The sequence below is a fragment of the Dasypus novemcinctus genome, chromosome 17 (genome assembly GCF_030445035.2).
Source record: "Dasypus novemcinctus isolate mDasNov1 chromosome 17, mDasNov1.1.hap2, whole genome shotgun sequence".
Lineage (NCBI taxonomy): Eukaryota > Metazoa > Chordata > Mammalia > Cingulata > Dasypodidae > Dasypus > Dasypus novemcinctus.
This window is the reverse complement of record NC_080689.1, coordinates 13,714,086-13,722,570: the sequence shown is the minus strand read 5'-3', so window position 1 is coordinate 13,722,570 and position 8,485 is coordinate 13,714,086.

Below are 8,485 nucleotides of genomic sequence, written 5' to 3'. Positions count from 1 at the left end.
TTCCTGGTATTTAGTAAGGAATTTTGTCTTTTTTGAGGCCCTCATCTTCTTATAGGCACTCAAATCTCAGCATCCCTGACACTACTCTTTCCCAGGTGCCCAGCACGACATTTTGATATCACAAAAACTTTAGCATCCAGGCAGGAAGTTCGTAATGAGCTGTGGTACTGGGGTCAACTGAAGGGCTATGATTTACCTGGAGTCAGTCAAATTTAAACCTCTTAAGACTACTTGGGCAAAACAGACCTCGCTGGATCTTGTTTGTGACTTCTTTCAGTTTTTGTGTCTTCAGCACCTGAAAATAAAAATTTGAATAAATTAAAATTTGTTAAGCATTTAGAACATTTTCTGGCCCAGAGTAAGCACTATAAGGGTTGGATAGAGCCCTGGTTAAATCTGTTACACAGATTTTACATAACAGATAAGGAAAATATGCAGTTGGATCTCTGGATCTCTAATCACAGGGATCAAAACCTTCCCAGAATGCCTCCAAGCATGGTAACATTGGATCTTAGCTCAGGATGGACCTGGAATGTGTCTAGTTCAATATCCTTCCTGTTACAGATGAGGAAGCTGAAGTCCAGAGTGGGTAAGCCACTATCAATCTCCTCTCATTCTGCCCCTCAAGTGGCAGGGCAATATTCCAGATACAGGTCCATGGCTGCTGAAGGGGACACAGTCATTCATTCAGCATTTGTTTTATAAGAATACAACCTCAATGGCTTGTATATAGTGCCTGCCCTTAAAGGGTTTACAGACTTGTATGTAACATATGAACATATCTGAGAAGAATGTAAGTGTGACGGGGTGGAACAGAATTCCTAACCAGGGGCACATGAAGTGACTGGCCTTCCTGTAGCATGGACATAGCTGATGAGAGGGGCCGATTGAGTTCAGAAGGCACCTAGAGCACAAATATGGTGCACCTCAATACAAACCCAGTGTGTATACACTTACCAGCCTGCTCTTGGGAAAAGGTGGGATAAATATTTTCACGAAGACCCTAAGACCCTAATTCACTAGTTTTCCAAGACTCTGTCCACAGAAGGAAGCAGAAAGTGACTTCTAGGCATCACTTCAAATACTGGGGGAAATATAGTGCAGTGCTCACGTTTGAGATAGCCCATTTAGCTGGAAACCGTAGAGTAAGGCTGCTCTATTTCCAACTCTGCTACTTTACAATGTCAGATCCCAGGCGGGGAGAAGAGCATCATAAGTACTTATTAACCTCAGCTATTTAGAAAAAAATGCTTATTTTATAGTTATATTTAATATTTATACTTAAGGGGTCTATAGTGACCACTTCTCACATTTTCTATCTGTACCTCACTCTTCTTAAAAGATCTGAAAATGTATTGTTTCTAACAAAATCATTATTGCTATTTCTGGGTAGAAAACTAGAATTTCTGGTATGTTTTTATCTTTCTCTCTGATGTTTAACAAAATCAATGCCTTCTTGAGAGTTAAAATGACTCCGTGTCTTTTAAAATCACTGCTTCTCTCTTCTTTTTCTCTTTAATTCCTGGGCAAAAAAGAAAGGTTAAGTTAGACATATCCCTCCAGCTTGCCAATTAAAATAAACAACAACAAAATCTGTTCCCTCAAACCCTAAAAGTAAAAAACTGGGTGTGATTTTTCTTGCTGGCATGAGTTGCCCATTTAATTAACCAGGTGGTTGAATTATTGATGGTATATTTCTTTTTTCTTAATTTTGTAGAACATCCTGTAAACTCAACTTTGCAGTGTACTTTCATTCCAGTTCACTTTTTATTTTAGCCCATGACATCCTTTAATAATTTAAAGTCTGCAGTTACATATTATCAATCTCCTTTGGAGCTTTTCAAGGCAACTTGATTGAGTGAAATTCTCTCTGTATTCCTGGATGTTTATTATGGAAAGATGTAGCTGCACTATTTATCTGAAGTGTAAACATAGGAGCCATATATCAATATGGCTACCCAGTGTGCACATATATTAAGGCAGCGATCTAGTAGAGGTTTCTTTTTAAAATTTATTTTCTACCTATTGGATTTAGTGAGGTTATGATGATAAAGATGGCCAAAAGAATTAGTGAGAAAGCATGCTGTTTAGGGAACTTCCACTACCAATTGTACATGGCTAAGATAGACACCTTCTGTAATTTAAAAGGAATTGATTTAAGAGAGAATTGTGTGTGTATGATCAACTCACGAGGTGGGAATGGCTAAAGAAAAGAATTGAACATTTGTTTTATTTTCTAACAGCAAGAGTGGATGATGGATAATGGGGGTAGGGAATTGGGCTGTTTTCTTTTTTACTGCAAGAAAAATATTTTTCATTATTTTGGAAAGAGAATTAAAATTTCTAAATATGATGTAGCTCAGCCTGACAGTTCTGCAACATTGAGCTTAAATTATTAAAATTTCTTATATTCAATTTATAGATGCTAAGGAGCCATCAATAATTCTCTTCTTCTCTCTAATATCTATTCAAGTGGCCTCTTGCAGTTTCTGGGAATAACAGGAAAATCACAAGTGTCTCTGATTGTGTTCTAAATTGATTTTTTCCCATTTAGATTCTAATGCCAGAAAGCTAAGCTTACAGAATGTGTAGCCTTGTTTTCTGTGGGGAAGTCTGCTTACTCACAAATGAATTTAGCTAGATTAGAACCCGCTGCACTGCAATAATAAATTTTACCTTTGTCCCCACTTCCAACAACCCCCCCACCCAAAAAAAAAAATGTATCATCAAGTACAAGACTCGGAGCAAGGAAGAAAATGGCCTTCTATTCATCCTTTCCATTAGCTGGTAATAATGTTCATATGAATCCATACATTTAACCAGTAAACGTCCCCCATATTGCAAAATCATTAGCATTTGTTGAGGTACTTACAGAAGTGGGGATTGGGTTGGAATTTGAAGGCACTAGGAAACAGTATCAGGATAAGCAGGCTTCACATGTGTCTCTTTGCTATCATATTTATCAGCTACTGTACAATGCCAGGCCCAGAGTGGGCACAGAATATATCATTTGTTTAATGTTGCTGCCTCCCTTCACCCCTCCTCCTAGCCTTTGTTATCTCCCTTTTCCAGCCGTTGCTATCCTTCCCGCCAGTCCCGTCCACTTAGCCAACTCATAATCTGCCCCCTTTTCTTAATCACCGCCTACTTCATAGCTGCCTGCACAGTTCCGCCTATCCACTACCGCCCCGTAGTTTACCCGCCCCAATTCCTACCCCTCCCTTGACCCGACCTTATATAATCAAGTGTGTTTCCGCAATAAAGTAGACTAGCTCATTCTCACAGGCTGTCTCCGTGGTTTTTACCGCGCGTCCCCCACGCCTGGAGAACCTAGGCCTACGCGCTGGCCTAGGGGCTCACCGCCGAGCCGTGGAAGCCCGCCCGGTCCTCGTAGGTTGCTAACTTAGAATAGCAGCCCACAGCAGGGGTTGCTAACTTGGAATAGGAGCCCACAGCAGGGGTTGCTAACTTGGAATAGCAGCTCACAGTTTAATGCATAAAAACAAGTACAGGACATTAAAAACTAGGTGGCTAGATCTAAATTTTGACATCATCTGATAGTAGTTTCCCTCTTTGCACTGGAAGTGTTTCCTGTAGAACAGATCTTAAAGGTTTTCACCACATTGCCAATTTCTCATATTTTCCAAAATGTCTCTAACTGGCTTTCGTCTGTCTTTGCCTTCCTCTCCCATTCTCCCAGGGCCTCTTTCTCCCTCTTTATTTTTTTTTAAATACTTAGATTACACAAATGTTACATGTAAAATAGAGGGGGTTCCCACATACTACACTCCCCACATCTCCCACATTTCCCACATTAACATCCTTCATTAGTGTGATACAATGATTGCAACAGATGAACACATATTGAATCATTGCTACTAAGCATGGCCTACAGTTTACATTGTAGTTTACACTCTCTCCCACCCCAGTTTATAGGTTATGGCAAAGATATTTAATGTCCTGTATCTGTCATTGCAATACCAGTCAGGACAATTACCAAGTCCTGAAAATACCCCATATTACACCTGTTTTTCCCTCCCCCTGCCCTCAGAACCTCCAGTAGTCACTGCCTCCAGATTTAATTTCTTCCACTGCTAGAGTCACAATAAGTCTATAGTAGAATACCAGTAAGTCTACTTTAGTACATAGTTCATTCCCCAAATCCTGAGATTTCTGGGATGGTGATGTCCACTCCACCTCTAATCGAGAGGGGGCTTCTATCTCATAGAGCTGGTGGATGGGACTCTCTTGCTTGCAGTTGTAGACTCTCTCAGTTCTTTGGTGTGCTGGTTGTCCATCATCACTTCCTTGTTATTGTCCTGGGTGAGACCAATGAACTAGAGAGTAGGTGTTACAACTGTGTTGAGATTCAGGGCCCAGCTGGCACATGGACATTGCAAAGATTTAAATCTCTTGGACATATACCTACCAACCCTAGTACTAATTATAGGTTCAAATAGAAGGGCAGAAGAGGAATGTGTAGAAAAACCACAACTGAGTTCAAATCTGTCACACTGGGGAGCATAAATTCCAAAGTAGGGCCCACTGGCAAGGCACCAAACTCCTGAGCTATCTGCCCTGAATATTGAGTCTGGGTGTCTCCAGAGCCCTCAGGAGCCCTGCTATTTGGGGGTAGTATCTACTTTGGCAGTCAATGAGATCCTGCTGAGATGTGCATAAGTGTAACCTCTGGAAGGACCTCCCAACTCACTTTGAAGTCTTTTAGCCATATAAACTCATTTGTCTTTAACTCTTCCCTATTTGGTCAAGGCCTTTTGCCAGTTGCATTTCTAGTTGGTGCTTGGTAGTGATCTCTCAGTGCCAGGGAGGCTCATCCCCAGGAGGCATGTCCCATACTGTGAGGAAGGTAATATACTTATATGCTGAGTTCAGCTTAGAGAGAGGCCACATTTGAGCAACAAGGAGGCTCTCAGGATGTAACTCTTAGACACCCTCTATTACTAGGCCAGGTTTCAATTTTAAGAGAGAAGGTTCATATGCACAGTCATCAATATCAAGAACCCATCAGTGGACCATGGACCATTGTCCTGCACTAGTCATTGCTCCCATACTCATGAGATTCTTGCTGTTCCATTAGAGAATGTTGCCAAACTCCCCAGCATGAGAATTCCATATTCTTTCAGTTATTGTGTGATTTCCACCCACTGTGACAATGCTGCATTAACATTTGAACACATTTGTGTGCCTTATTTATATGCCCTGGTGAGCTTCCTCCCATGTATCCTCCATCACTGATTCCCTGTACCAATGATCCTCCCCTGCCACAGTTGTAACCCTTCCATGATCCAAAACCTCTTCAGAAATGAAGCCAGTAAAATAGCCAACTACAATTAATAAGAAAATGAAATAATACTGATATTTTTAAAAATAAGAAAAGAAAAAAAAAACAAACCAAAAAACCTGAGGAAGTGCTGAGTTCCTACCCAGGGGAGTTCTGTCACTTTCCCCAATGGAACAGCAACAATCCCCCAGGTGCAGTGGCAAAGAGCAAAGAAGAAGAATGATCCAATGTTGAGTCCTTGATACAGATAACTATGTTTATGAGCCTGTGAGCATGAAATATGAACTAGGCCTAGAGCTGCAGTGTGCCTAAGAGTTACCTCCTGAGAGCCTCTATCTTGCTCAAAAGTGGCCACTGTCTAAGCCAAACTCAGCATATAAATGCATTACCTTCTCCCCATTGTCAGGCATGATTCCAGAGATGAGCCTCCCTGTCACCGAGGGATTACTGCCAATCACTAGCTGGTGATGCAACCAGAAAGAGACCTTGAAAATAAGGGTCAACTCAGACCAGCAAAATATCTCAGCCTACATGTAAAGTCATTTGTTAAAAACTGCTTTTTGACCTTGAATAAAAGGAGGCAATGGCAAAGACAAATGAGTTTATATGGCTAAGAGTCTCTAAAAATGAGTCAGGACCCATGTGGAGCTGGCCCACACGCAGTGAGGATGCATGCAAGGAGTGCCCTGCCACGCAGGGGTGTCCTCGTGTGGGGGAGCCCCACGCGCAAGGAGTGCAGCCCGTAAGGAGAGCTGCCCAGTGCAAAATAAAGTTCAGCTTGCCCAGGAATGGCACTGCACACACGGAAAGCTGACACAATAAGATGACGCAACAAAAAGAAACACAAATTCCCGTGCCGCTGACAACAAGGGAAGCGGACAAAGAAAAACACGCAGCAAATAGATGCAGAGAACAGACAACTGGGGTGGGGGGAAGGGAAAAGAAATAAAAATAAATAAATAAATAAATATCTTTTAAAAAAATGAGTCAGGAGGTCATCAGAGGTGTTGTACTTATGCATGCCTCAGCAGGACCCCAGAGACAGTCAGGTACTGGTTCTCTTGAGGGTTATGGAGACCCACAGGTTCTATGGTCATGGCATATGGCTCTGGAGTTCAGTGCCATGTCAGTGGGCCTTACTTTGGAATTTGTGTTCCTGAGTGTGATGGAGCTGGACTCAGATGTTACCTTTCTACACATGTCTCTTCTGTCACTTTTATTGAACCTATGGTTTGTGCTAGGGTTGGTGTATACTCAGGAGAATTGAATCTCTGGGCTGTCTATGAGCCAGCTGGGCCCTGAGTCTCAGCAGAGCTGCAACTCCTACCCTCTGGTTCATTGGACTTACCCAGGTCAGCTAGTGGGGAGGTGAAGATGGTCAACCACTACACGAGGGAACCGAGAATGCCTACAAATGCAAGCAAGAGAATTGTATCCATCATCCATGTGGAATCTAAGCCCCCTCTTCAGTTAGAGGTGGAGTGGACATCACCATCTCAGGGTCCACAGGATGGAAGAATAAATTATGGATTAGAGTGTACTTATCGGTATTCTATCATAGAACTATGGTGACTAGTAATGGAAGAAATTATAGCATTGATGTGGAGAAAGTGGCAATGGTAGCTGCTGAGGGCAGGGAGAGGGAAGAAGAGATGTGATGTGGGGGCATTTTGGGGACTTGGAGTTGTCCTAAATGATATTGCAGGGACAGATGCTGAACATTATATATCCTGCCATAACCACTGAGTGTACTGGGGGAGAGTGTAAACTACAATGTAAACTATTATCCATGTGGTGCAGCAGTGCTCCAAAATGTATTCACCAAATGCAATGAATGTGCCACAATGATGAAAGTTGTTAATGTGGGAGGAGTGGGGTGTGGGGGTGTGGGGGAGTATATGGGAATCTCTTATATTTTTTAATGTAACATTTTTTGTGGTCTATGTATCTTCAAAAAAATACAATTAAAAATGACATGGGTGAGGGGTGAGGAGTTGGGTATATGGGAACCTCTTAAATTTTTTAATGTAACGTTTTGTGTGATCTATTAACTTTTAAAAAAAGATAATTAAAAAATAAAATAAAATAAATAAAATAAAAAGAAATTTTTGTTGGATAATAAAGAGTAATGAAAATATAATAACCTTTTTTTTTTTTTTTACATTTTGTCTTTCATCAGTTTAAGATCTGTTGTCCTGTATGTTCAGTGACATTTTCTTCTGTTTATTCCCCCAGTATCTTGCTTTCTTTGTCTTCGAAGAAGTTTCAGGTTATTGAAAAGTCGCATACTGAATACAGGGGACTTCCATATACCCTACATCCTCCCCTTTCTCCCATTTTCCCTATTAATAATGTTGTATATGTGGATTGAACATTTGTTAAAACTGATGTACAAATATTGAAACATAGCTACTAACCATGGTCAATGGTTTATGTTATGGTTTACATTTTGGGCCATATACTTTTATAAATTTTGATGAAATTTAACATGGTCTATGGCTATCAGAGCAAGATCATGTAGAACACTGTCATTGCTCCAAAAATGTCCCATGTTCCATCTGTTCCACTCCTCCCCGCACTGTCCCCTCGGGACCTATGACAACCACAAGGCTTCACTCCTTGAAGGACAATATTCATAGTTGCAACAACACTGAGGGCTTGACCCACTGGTCTGTCCTCCCATTAGTCACCACCTATACCCTTGAGAAACTCCTGCCCACGTAGTGGGCCTCCCCAGGATGGGAATCCACCACCTTCCTATTCATAATGTGGGTCTCCACTCAATGATATAACACACTATGACAAGAGGAACACTCATAAACTCCCTAGAAGCTTGCACCAGGTGCACCCAGGGCCTCTCTTTCTTTTGAAATGATTGTAGCAGTTTGCCTTATTTCCCTCTCCATTCCTTTCTCCTCATTTCTAGTTCATTCTTTCCTATCTGTAACGGTGATGCCTCAGACTGTATTTGGTCCTGGGAACCCCAGCCTTAGTTTTATGCCTCTGCATTTTTAAGTCTCTTGGTTTTAGAAGTTTGAGATGTTAGAACTGGAAGGTGCCTTTTAGATGTTCTTATATTAATAAAATCTCTTCAGTCTTAAGACGAGCAAATCAAGGGCTAAAGTCCACTCAAGTGGGAAAAAGCTGTGCTGGCCAGAAAACAAATTCTTCCAGCATTGCAGG